Consider the following 13,375-nt stretch of genomic DNA (forward strand, 5'->3'; position numbering starts at 1 on the left):
AAGTAGCAAGTATTGAAGGATTCTCTGGCCCCGGCTGTTTGAGCAGGTGCCAGGCTGTTATCCAGCAGCCGGGCACTTGCTTCCCTGGCACAGGAGACCTGCATCAGGTTCCTGACAACGCATTAGAATAAAGCCCCTTAGCCGCTGCCATCCATCAAAAGGCGTATGGGCTGTCATTAAGGGGTTAATCCCTTAGCCCTTATTCACATGGACGTGAATATGCTATGTATTACCCATGTGACACGCAATGTATAGAAACCATTGATTTCAACAGGTTCATCTACAGCTGCATATTTTTCATGGGACTTTTGGGGGGGAAAAAACCCTCAGCATGTCCCATCTTATGTATTACACACTGTAATATCCGGCTGAAATCCATGGCCGTGCCTAAATACCCAGGACCCCGGTGGGTTCACTTCGTATTTAATAGAGATGAGCGAGCGTACTCACTAAGGCAAACTACTCAAGCAAGTAGTGCCTTATTCGAGTACCTGCCCGCTCGTCTCTAAAGATTCGGGTGCCGGCGGGGAGGAACGGGGGGGGGGGGGGGGGAGGGAGATCTCTCACTCCCTCTCTTCCTCCCCCCCCCCCCCCCCCCATCCCCCGCTCACTCCCACAACTCGCTGCTCTCCCCCGCCGGCACCCAACTCTTTAGAGATGAGCAGGCAGGTACACGCATAAGGCACTGCTCGCTACAGTAGTTTGCCTTATTGAGTACGCTCGCTCAACTCTAGTATTTTTAAGCATATTTTTTTTCTTTTTTGACTCGCAAATACATGGTGTATTCACACGTGCAAACCCCCCCCCCCCCCCCCCAACCTACAGATGGGCGGCGACATGCTGGATACTAGTGTATTTTGGCCCATCAATATACTGTGTGTTCACAGGCTGAAATATACAAGTGGCCGTGTGAACGCACCCTAAATGATGCAACTTTTTTTAAACTTTTTTTTCTCTGCACTTTCAAAAAATCCTAACTTTAATCCTTCGCTCTGTCTCAGCATCGTTTTCAGTGGTTCTGTAAGGCCTCGTTCACATGGAGCAGACTTTCTGTGCAGACGATAATTTGAGAATCTCGGGCCGACTTCACACGGCTAAGTCGTGAGGTTCGTGCGTTTGCAAGACGCATGCGTATGAACCCCATTCTTCTGAACGGAGTCATGTACATGAGCGTGTCCGGTTTTTGTGTTCTTTGGAACGCATCACATTATTTTCAATGGGACAGTAAGACGCACGGCACGCTGCGCGATGTGAGGGTCCCCATTGGAAACACTTGCCGATCCTCCAACGCGGCTGAAAGCTGAACCGGATGATCTCTACTTTACGGAAGTTATGGGAAATGTGTTTGGCATAAAAACATTGGCGTGAAAACGGACGCTAGTGAGCGGGATACCGGGTTGAGTTTCTTAGCCAGATATCTCGCTCGCCTATGTAATTTAATTCCACAGCGTGTCAATTCTATCGCCGTCTACATGGAAATCTTCTCAATGAGGCCATTTTAATTTTTTTTATAATTTAATTACCTTTTATTTTTTCAAAATTTTTTTTTTTTTTACAACTGAACAGCACCTCACAATCTCATTACAGGGGAAAAGTGGGTATTTGAGACCCCTCAACACCGGTCAGGGCATCTAAGGGGTTAACAGCTGCAATTAGTGTGAATGCTGATTGGGGCAATTGCAGGTGGGTGTCACTTGTCAGACAGCCGGCACCTGCTGTCTATGGAGTGGGATTGACTGCCTTTCCCCTTCATACATTCTAGGCACGCTGGGCTTGTAACTGTATGCCAATGGGGTGTGAATGGGTTAATGATCACAACCAGTGGCATCTGCTAGAATTGTCAGGAGGTCCCACATGTAGATGCTGTAGGTCAGTGCTGCATTCTTTAGCCTCCATGAGATATGGGGGTAGAAGACCCACCAGAGCACCTCACCTGGGCTTGTGAGGGTGATTACTGGATCCTAGAGGTCTGAGCCATGGTACGAATTGTCTTGGGGTGATGGTACGGTACATGTGCGGCATGGACCCCAGTTGTGTACAAGGCACTGTGCAGGCTCGTGGTTGTTCCATACTGGTGTGTGCTGTGTTCTCATGGCATGGGTTGGGTACACAGGTTCTCCTAAACACATTAACCAGTGTCCTGCTGCATTTCACTGCTTGGTGACCATTTGCAGCCCATCATGGACTTCATACACCTCCACAATGATGGGATATTCCAGCAGGATCCCCTTGGGACACCTTGCACGTTTTCAATGGGACCTTTAAAAGCCATCACATGCAAAGGCATAACTTGAAGCTCCTGGGCCCCCATGCAAAACCTGTAACAGGGCCCCCAACTATAATGCTTTATTCATAGTACTGGGCTCCCTATATGAAGAAGCTAGGCCTTATGGGCCCCCTAAGGCTCCTTGGCCCGGGTGCAACCGCAACCCCTGCATCTCCTATAGTTACGCCAGTGATCACATGGCACTCATATGTTGTGCGATGTGATGCTTCCCATTAAAATCAATGGGAAACGCTTGTGATCCTTTGATGCAACATCATGTAACTCCCTTATTGATGCACACTTCAACTTGGAGTCAGATCATGACTGACTTGGAGCTAATGTGTCTGACTTGGAAGTCAGGTCACACTGCAACAACGTGAAATCCCAAGGGATTCCAGAAAGTGAGTCCACCTCTAAACAATATCTACAGAGCCTTATGAAAACATTGCTGCTGGAGTGTCCAGTACAGGACTTTATAGTTGGCCGAGCACACAGACCTCCTCACTGTAAACATCTGGAAGATCATATACCCAGAGATGTTTTGGCCCATATCCACTTCTTCCAAAGCAAATCCTCTACTTGCACCATACTAATCTTTGTCTTTGCGCACTTGTCTGCGACAACCCTGGCTCAGAGCTGACAATTACTCCCAGTTACCAAGGCACTCGGATCACAAAACCCTGTACAGGTGGGGGATTTCGTCTAGGTCTTCTCACCACTAAGGATAACTAAGTGCCTCGTGTGGCGTGGAGTGTTAAGGCAGCAGTATGCAGTCCTAAGCTCTCGCTCACAACCTGAAGGTTGCAGGTTCAATACCCCCATGGTAGCTGGCTCAAGGTTGACTCGGCCTTCAATCCTACTGAGATCTGTAAAATAAGTACCCAGCTTCCTGGGGGTTAATAAATAAATTGCCTGAAAGCACTGCGGAATAAGTTGGCGCTATACAAATAAGTCCCTTTGCCCTTTTTCCTCGTTTGTTACCAAGTCTTTGGAGGATGGAATTGGCCTTTGAAAGCAATAGAACCTAAATGTTTCCTTACCTGTCAAAGACCCTAATCGCCTCCTGCAACACCATGAGATCTCACAAGCAATCACAGCGTTAACCATTTCATATACCATGTTTGTTGCTATAAAAACCAGGAAACATCTGAGAACTTCTACCTTTCCTCTTCCCGTTATATTACAGGTACGTCCATTTGGCACATGGCTGCATGGGAGCGTCCACCAACGTTCCACAACTTGGACTGTATGTATCACTACAAAACTTTGCCTTTTTTACCTGCTAATTATGGTGATTAAAGGGGTTGTCCCGCGCCGAAACGTTTTTTTTTTTTTTTAACCCCCCCCCCCCCCCCCCCGTTCGGCGCGAGACAACCCCGATGCAGGGGTTAAAAAAACAAACCGCTCAGCGCTTACCTGAATCCCGGCGGTCCGGCGTCTTCATACTTACCTGCTGAAGATGGCCGCCGGGGTCTGCTCCCTCCGTGGACCGCAGCTCTTCTGTGCGGTCCATTGCTGATTCCAGCCTCCTGATTGGCTGGAATCGGCACGTGACGGGGCGGAGCTACACGGAGCCGGCATTCTGCACGAGCGGCTCCATTGAAGAGAGCAGAAGACCCGGACTGCGCAAGCGTGGCTAATTTGGCCATCGGAGGGCGAAAATTAGTCGGCTCCATGGGAACGAGGACGACAGCAACGGAGCAGGTAAGTAAAAAACTTTTTATAACTTCTGTATGGCTCATAATTAATGCACAATGTACATTACAAAGTGCATTAATATGGCCATACAGAAGTGTATAGACCCACTTGCTGCCGCGGGACAACCCCTTTAAGACTGTTTTGTTAAAGGGGTTGTCCCGCGAAAGCAAGTGGGGTTCAGCACTTCTGTATGGCCATATTAATGCACTTTGTAATGTACATCGTGCATTAATTATGAGCCATACAGAAGTTATTCACTTACCTGTTCCGTTGCTAGCGTCCTCGTCTCCATGGTGCCGTCTAATTTCAGCGTCTAATCGCCCGATTAGACGCGCTTGCGCAATCCAGTCTTCTCTCTTCTGAATGGGGCCGCTCGTGCCGGAGAGCTGGTCCTCGTAGCTCCGCCCCGTCACGTGTGCCGATTCCAGCCAATCAGGAGGCTGGAATCGGCAATGGAACGCACAGAGCCCACGGTGCACCATGGGAGAAGACCTGCGGTCCACCGTGGGTGAAGATCCCGGCGGCCATCTTCGCAAGGTAAGTAAGAAGTCACCGGAGCGTGGGGATTCGGGTAAGTACTATCTGGTTTTTTTTTTTATCCCTGCATCGGGTTTGTCTCACGCCGAACGGGGGGGGGGGGGGGGGGCTATTGAGAAAAAAAAAACATTTCGGCGCGGGACAACCCCTTTAAATGTTGAAGGGCTGTAGAGCCCATGAACAGTCCTATATCTGAGAGCATGTAAAGTCATTATTTCCAGATACTTTTTGTGCACAGAAGACGCTCATGGCCTCAAAGGACGCCTTTCGCGTAAAACACCCAAGCTATCCTAATATAGGCCAACCTCACTACAATCTAGAGGAGTGAATTGTGATACATCCTGTAGCATTTCAGCTGAATAAAGAGGAACTGGACTCTTGGAAGGGCCATAACCCCCACACCTCTACACTAGCTGCCATTGATGCTCCAAACAATAAACAGGACCTTTACCCAAAACTTCTACACATTGTTTCCAAACTAAAACAAAGCAGATTCTCACTTGCAGAGATCTCAGTACAGTATGAGACCATTGGTCCAGTCCCAACCGCTGAACTGTGTAGACGTGTCCAATCCCTGGGGGATAGATGGTGGATAGAAGAACATGATGTCTGGTGAGCCATGCGTAGCTCTAAGGACTATTCCTGTTACTCACATGTTCACAACAGTTACTAGAGGGCTAATATGTCTGTAATTGATAGGCATGTATTCTTGCCATCTCAGAAATTCACAATCGCGATGATTCCTGGGTCCGATCATACTTTAACTATGGAGGAACAATATAATCAAACCCCAACATACTTGTGGCGAAGTAACAACTTCTTGCTGTCGCAGCCAGGACACAACGACCCTCCTGAAAGACCTAAGGGAATGTTTGAATATTAATGGGTCCCCTGAGATAAACGCCCATGTCATGTGGAACGCAACATAATCACACATCAGCGGCTCCTTCGTAAGGTTGGGACAGGATGTAAAAAGAACTACATGCCTACAAGAGATATTAAGGGACACAACAAGCAGAAGAACTATTTCAATACAGACAGACACTCCAAAATCTATTGTTTTAGAGTTGTGAGAGGAAACCAGAAAGAATCCAAACCCAATGTTACTCCCAAAACAACAAATCTGGAAAGGATTGGCTTCTTGTCTTAAGGCCCAACATGTTGAATCCCAGATCTCATGGTGGAGGCTTGATGGCCAGACACATCAGGTACACTTACAAAACTATTTGGTAAATCCTGCTCCTAATCTCTCTGGCACCTACCTACGCCGTCCTATCTCTCGCCATTGATTCGTATCTCTTTAAGGGGTCTTTCCTGCGAGCGTACGTGTTTTTACATGCGCCCGCTGGTGCAGTAAAAAAACGTGTGAGTGCGCACACAAATCTAATGTGTGTGCACCCGTTCAGACAGCACGGGCCCAGAGCATATACATTGAGGCCACAATGCCGTTGCCCCCCCCCCCCCCGTCAGCCCACCTCCTCTCTCCTTCCCTCTGGCTGTTTGCAATTGGAGTGGGCGGGATGGGGGTGGAGGTAAGCACCCTCCCTGCCCCTTGTCTGCAGCCAGCAATGGGAGGGGGGAAGCACCTGTCCCACCCCCTCCCATTGCAAACAGCTGGAGGGGAGGAGAGGAAGGGGAGGGAGTTTAGCAGTCACACTGCTAAACTCCCTCCCTTCTCCAGCCGCTGTCATTGGCTCCCATAGCAATCTATGCCGCGGTCGATGTATTCCGGGCACAAAGATAGTTCCAGGACTATCTTTGCTGCCCGGGTGCTTTTACGCCGTGGGAATACGCCTGTGTGACCTGACGCATTGGAATCCAATGCATCAGATCGTGTATCGGCAAGCGTGGAAACAGTGGCTTATATACGCTCGTGTGAATAAGCCCTAACAACGTAGAAAATATTTCACAACCATTGGAAACACGAGGAGCAGTTGCAGAGTTGCACCAACATGCTATCCTCTTCCTGAACATCTCTAATTGGGTCTCACTAGTCTGGTGCAATTATTGCACCATATGATCAGTTCGTGTCTCACCATAGTGACACATTGGAAAGTATGGATGTCCCTAGTATAGGAGAAACTGTATCCACCATCGGGTGGGCGCAGACCCCATCCCTGGCATAAGACAAGTCCTGGGTGCGAGATGGCAGATGCGTGGAAACTGATCCGACTACTTCTTACAAACCGGGTGATTACTCTTATAGCTATGTGTTTCCTTTTAGTTTTACTGCTTTTCCTTCGTTCTGTTTTATAGATTTCGATTACATCATTGATTACTATACAACTCACTATATGCCACACGACCTACTATGACCTCATGAAACATGATCAGCTCACTTTGTGTTCTGTTTTAAAATTTAATAAAAACATTGAAACAAAAAATGAAGTGCCTTTTTGTTTTTTGTAATTTTCATCTCCACATTTCAGAATCAATAAGTGTTTATTTTTCCATTGACCTTGCCATATGAGGGCTCGTTCACTACGTGATGAGATGTAGCATTTTGGGGGGTTGATATGTATTCTATAACATTTATTTGGGAGGACAAGGTAAAACAATGCATCAATTCTGCATTGACTTTTTTCTTTTATGTCGATCACTATGTGATATAAGACCTGATAACTTTTTTTTTTTCTGTATATCGGCACAATTACAATAAAGTTATATAAAGGGATATATGAATCGCTGCATTCAAAGTCCCATTGTTTTTTTTTGTTTTTTTTGAGAGGCAAAACAAAGTATTTCGGCTCCCTTTCTTGCTTTCTTTAAATGGTGTTTGCTGTGCAGGATAAAGTGTCTTCAATTTATGGTACAGATTGTTAAAGATGTGGTGATAATGAAAAATGCCCCCCCCCCCCCCCCCCCCCCCATTGTTCTTATGTCCTTCTTAAGGAACTTGAACCTCTGATCTCATGATCGTAGAATGGATCTTTAGGTGGTTTTTTACTTTGGATTGCAATTAGTGGAATCCACTTTAAGTCCACCGCTCTTCCACAGTAGATGGTAAGTGCTGTGGATTTCTTCCGCGGTGAGTGGAGTTTGTCGTCTTACTCCTACTTACCGTGTTTCCCCGATAGTAAGACACCCCCGATTGTAAGACGTGTCAGGGGGGTCGGCCAATGTAAGCCGTACCCCGAAAGTAAGACATACCGTAGGAAAAAAAAAATCATTACTCACCTCCCCCGGCGTTCTGTCGCGCTCCGGCAGGATGTCGCTCGCTCCTCGTCCCCGGCGCAGCATTGCTTTCTGAATGCGAGGGCTTGAAATCCCCGCCTCCAGAAAGCTAATACACACGCCGTCAGCCAGTTACAGAATGGCTGTGATTGGCTGAAGGCACACGTGGCTTCAGCCAATCACACTATTCAATGACATCATTGAATGGCTGTGATTGGCTGAAGGCGCACGTGGCTTCAGCCAATCACACCCATTCAATGATGTCAATGAATAGTGTGATTGGCTGAAGCCACGTGCGCCTTCAGCCAATCACAGCCATTTAATGCTGTCATTGAATGGCTGTAGCTGGCTGACGGCGTGTGTATTCGCTTTCTGGAGGTGGGGATTTCAAGCCCCGCATTCAGAAAGCAATGCTGCGCCGGGGACGAGGAGCGAGCGACATCCTGCCGGAGCGTGACAGAACGCTGGGGGAGGTGAGTAATGATTTTTTTTTTTTATTATAAGACATACCCCGAAAGTAAGACATAGTGGGGCTTTTGGGGATAAAAAGAAAGTAAGACACTGTCTTACTTTCGGGGAAACACGGTAGTACTTCCCACAAGGGGGTATCGTACCCTCCGGCCCGCTTTGTCGGCCTCTTCAAGTAGTCAATTGCAAACCTGGTGTGCATGGGTAGGGAAACTGAGATAATAGATGGCAAGTAAAAGCCCCTCTGGTCCATCTAGTCGGCCCTCATATTATTTCTCTTAGGATGGACCTTTGCTTGTCCCAGGCAGCCTTACACTCATTTATTGTTTTTTTTCAAGCACATCTGCTGGAAGTTTGTTCTACGCATCTAAGACTTATTCTGCAGAAATAAGAGAAAACTGCAAAATATTGTAACAAATGCAAATAATTGCTTGTAACCACTAGATGGCAGGTTATGTCAAAAGAAAGCTTGGTCTCAAACATACTCGGGCCGTGGGCCTGTCCTGTTGTTGAGACCTTCTCCCCGATCGGGCTTACCCTGGTCCTAATAGCCACGTGGTTGCGCTGTTTTCTGCTGATGTACGTAAGTACTATATTTTAATGAGACTCTGAACGATTTTGAATGGTCTTGCATCAGACATTGTAACCAAATCTGTCTTTTTTCATGTCTGTACTTGTTGAATAATCAAAAAATTTTCAATAAACACTGATTATAAAAAAAAAAAAGCTTGGTCTACTATAAGATCGCATATCGGCGCATACACCTTTGTTAAAACAAACAAACAAAAAAAAACAATTCTCCCCTAGATGTCATTTTGCTGCAAGATTCGGCATGCGCTTTCATCTCAGGCAGATGTACAAATGAGAGTTGTAATGATTAGATGAACAGTCTTGTCACCTGAGGCCCTAAAAGTGCTTCCCCCCCCCCCTTAGCATATAAAAGCCTCTCGGAGGCTCCTTGTGTGTAGTGACCTCTTCTTGCATGGAGCTTGTTGACCACTAGACACCTCTACAGCACAAAGGTCACCCCGTTACCAGCGGGAGGTGCATTATTGAGATGTGAGTAGCTGGATGGGTGTATCGGTGAATTGTCCCCCACCAGCTGTTCTGACCAGACTGTTAGGAGGTGTTGGACCAGTGGATGTGTGAGGGCACACAAGGTGACCGGGCTCAGGACCCCCTACAGACCACCAGTAGAGAGGAGCGTCTGACCAGACTGTTAGGAGGTGTTGGGACCAGTGGATGTGTGACGGCACACAAGGTGACCGGGCTCAGGGCCCCCAATAAGCCACTAGTAGAGAGGAGCATCTGACCAGACTGGTAGGAGGTGCTGGGATCAGTGGATGTGTGAGGGCACACAAGGTGACCGGGCTCAGCACTCCTCCTACAGACCACCAGTAGAGAGGAGCGTCTGACCAGACTGTTAGGAAGTGTTGGATCCAGTGGATGAGGGCACACCAGGTGACCGAGCTCGGGACGCCCCCTACAGACCACCAGTAGAGAGGAGCGTCTGACCAGACTGTTAGGAGGTGTTGTGACCAGTGGATGTGTGAGGGCACACAAGGTGACCGGGCTCAGGACCCCCTACAGACCACCAGTAGGGAGGAGCGTCTGACCAGACTGTTAGGAGGTGTTGGGACCAGTGGATCGGGACCCACAAGGTGACCAGGCTCAGGACGCCCCCTAAAGACCACCAGTAGAGAGGAGCGTCTGACCAGACTGTTAGGAGGTGTTGGGACTAGTGGATGTGTGAGGGCACACAAGGTGACCGGGCTCAGGATGCCCCTTACAGACCACTAGTAGAGAGGAGCGTCTGACCATAGTGTTAGAGGGTGCTGGGACCAGTGGATATGAGGGTACACAAGGTGACCGGGCTCAGGACCACCAGTAGAGAGGAGCGTCTGACCAGACTGTTAGGAGGTGTTGGGACCAGTAGATGTGTGAGGACACACAAGGTGACCGGGCTCAGGACACTCCTCACAGACGAGTAGAGAGGAGCATCCAACAAGCCCCCGCAGCTCTAACTATTTTGTTGTCCACCATCCAGAGACAGGTGCTGCCATCGTTACACCCTGTGTCTGTCGGAACTATTTCCAAGCATAAGGAGATTTGGTCACATGGCCCCCTTACATGTACGGCCTTTAACATCCCCTTTTGCCTTAGTTTGCAGTGAGGTTGTGATGCTACGGAGTGGACTAGGTTGTCTTCAGCAATGAATCCAGGTTTAGTTTGAGGGCTGACAACGGCCGTGTTCGTGTCTGGAGACCTCAGGGTGAGCGCTTCAATCCTACCTTTGCTGTGGAGCGGCCCACTGCCCCCTGCTGGTGTGATGGTCTGGGGGCTGTTGCGTACAACAGTTGCTCCCCCCAGTAGTGGTACAAGGGACAATGACAGCTCAGCGATATGTTCAGGACATCCTGCAGCCACATGTGTTCCTCTCATGGCGGCTTCCAGCAGAATTAATGCTCGTCCGCACACAAGGGGGTCATAGTAATGTCCCCACATTTTCACACTTCCATGACTGCCAATTGCCAGGTTTATTGCCAATAGAACATGTATGGGACCGTCTGGGATGCCAACTTCCACAGTCTACAGGTTTGCATGATCTAGAGGCTCAATTACAGTGAATGTGGAGTGATATGATGCAGGATACCATACAGAACCTATATGCCTCCATGCTTGCTGGTATTGCATCTTGTATCCAAGCTAGAGGTGGTACAACAGGATACTAGAGCCTTCATGCCCACCCGTATCACATCTTGCACCGCCTCTAGCTTGGATACAGCAGGGTACTCGGTCCCCTATGCCTGCCCGTCTCACATCTTGTATCATACTTTACAATGTTTTATTGAATGGGCTTTACAACATTAAAAGCAGATAATAGTGTAAAACAGAAACAAATCATACACTCCTTCCCAATTGCCAACTCTGCCCAGAACCACCACTCTGGTCCCTGAAAGCAACTGTAGTGATTAGAGATGAGCGAACGTACTCGTCCGAGCTTGATACTCGTTCGAGTATTAGCGTGTTCGAGATGCTCGTTACTAGAGACAAGCACCATGCGATGTTCGAGTTACTTTCACTTTCATCTCTCAGACGTTAGCGCGCTTTTCTGGCCAATAGAAAGACAGGGAAGGCATTACAACTTCCCCCTGTGACGTTCAAGCCCTATACCACCCCCCTGCAGTGAGTGGCTGGCGAGATCAGGTGTCACCCGAGTATATAAATCGGCCCCTCCCACGGCTCGCCACAGATGCGTTCTGACAGAGATCAGGGAAAGTGCTGCTGGTGCCGGAGCTGCTATAGGGAGAGTGTTAGGAGTTAGTGTAGGCTTCAAGAACCCCAACGGTCCTTCTTAGGGCCACATCTGACCGTGTGCAGTACTGTGGAGGCTGCTTTTAGCAGTGTCGCACAATTTTTTTTGGACAGCCATTATCTGCTATTTATTTATTGACTTCTATACTTACCTGTGAAGATGGCCGCCGGAATCCTCTTCTTCCGTGGACCGCAGCTCTTCTGTGCGGTCCATTGCCGATTCCAGCCTCCTGATTGGCTGGAATCGGCACGTGACGGGGCGGAGCTACACGGAGCCGGCATCCTGCACGAAAGGCTCCATAGAAGAAAGCAGAAGACCCGGACTGCGCAAGCGCGGCTAATTTGGCCATCGGAGGGCGAAAATTAGTCGGCACCATGGAGACGAGGACGCCAGCAACGGAGCAGGTAAGTAAAAAACTTTTTATAACTTCTGTATGGCTCATAATTAATGCACAATGTATATTACAAAGTGCATTAATATGGCCATACAGAAGTGTATAGACCCACTTGCTGCCGCGGGACAACCCCTTTAAGTGATCATGTAGGATACTGTATTAAACATTTTCTGCATCTTTCATACAAGTTTTATATCTGCTACTCAGTAATTCTTTGTGATTTGTATTCACTTCTGTATGTACAGCCGGTGGGTTCCAGGGAGCCACCCATGCTGTCGGTCCACACGGAGTTGTAACTGCATGTGTCCACTTCTAAAGAACCCCAGTCTGACTGGGGCATGCAGACACCTTGACAGAATGAATAGTGTGTGGCACATAGGTTCCCCATTGCTATGCCCACGTGTGCAGCTCCTGATGGCGGTGGCACAGGATTATGTTTCTCATTGCTTCTGTACAGCATTGTGGGCTATCGCCCCGCCCCTTTTAAAGAGGGTCGCTGCCTAGCCGTGCCAACCCTCTGCAGTGTGTGCCTGCGGTTCCTCCTCATGGCAGACACACTTATAAATAGACATGAGGGTGGTGTGGCATGAGGGCAGCTGAAGGCTGCGCAGGGACACTTTGGTGTGCACTGTGGACACTGGGTCGTGCGGGGGGGGGGGGGTTGGGCAGCATGTAACCCAGGAGAAGTGGCAGCGGAGTGTCATGCAGGCAGTGATTGTGCTTTGTTGGAGGTAGTGTGGTGCTTAGCTAAGGTATGCATTGCTAATGAGGGCTTTTCAGAAGTAAAAGTTGTTGGGGGGGGGGGGCACTCTTGCCGCTATTGTGGCTTAATAGTGGGACCTGTGAACTTGAGATGCAGCCCAACATGTAGCCCCTCGCCTGCCCTATCCGTTGCTGTGTCGTTCCCATCACTTTCTTGAATGTCCCATACAAAAATGCTCGGGTCGCCCATTGACTTCAGTGGGGTTCGTTACTCGAAACGAACCCTCGAGCATCGCGATAATTTCGTCCCGAGTAACGAGCACCCAAGCATTTTGGTGCTCACTCATCTCTAGTAGTGATCACATGCCATTTACCACCCAGTGCCAATCACTTGCCACAGCAGTCACGTGCCACTCATGCACAAATTCATAACCAAGGTACTTTGGGGATGTTCCTGGGTAATGTGAGGTGTGGCCTTAGAGGTACGGCCCTATTATTGGGAAGATGCTTCATCATAAGTGCTGTTCGGGAGATCTAGAGGTTCGTTTGGAGTCCTTTTTCCAGGCTGATCGATCAGATTTACACTTTCACTTGTTCTGTTTTTGCATGCAGAAACTGAATGATGGACCGGCCCATGTAAACGGACAATAGTTCGTTTATGAATGACTGCCTGCTTACTGTGAATGGAGGCCGGCTGCAATGATCCTTGGTTCACTCCACCTCCATTCACTGCGCGGTGTTTGTTCCTGTGTAAGAGCACAGACTATTATCGCTGGTACGCCCTGTTGGGCATCTGCGCGTGTATTAGGGCCCTTCGGCT

This window comes from Eleutherodactylus coqui, chromosome 2, assembly GCF_035609145.1.
Source record: "Eleutherodactylus coqui strain aEleCoq1 chromosome 2, aEleCoq1.hap1, whole genome shotgun sequence".
Lineage (NCBI taxonomy): Eukaryota > Metazoa > Chordata > Amphibia > Anura > Eleutherodactylidae > Eleutherodactylus > Eleutherodactylus coqui.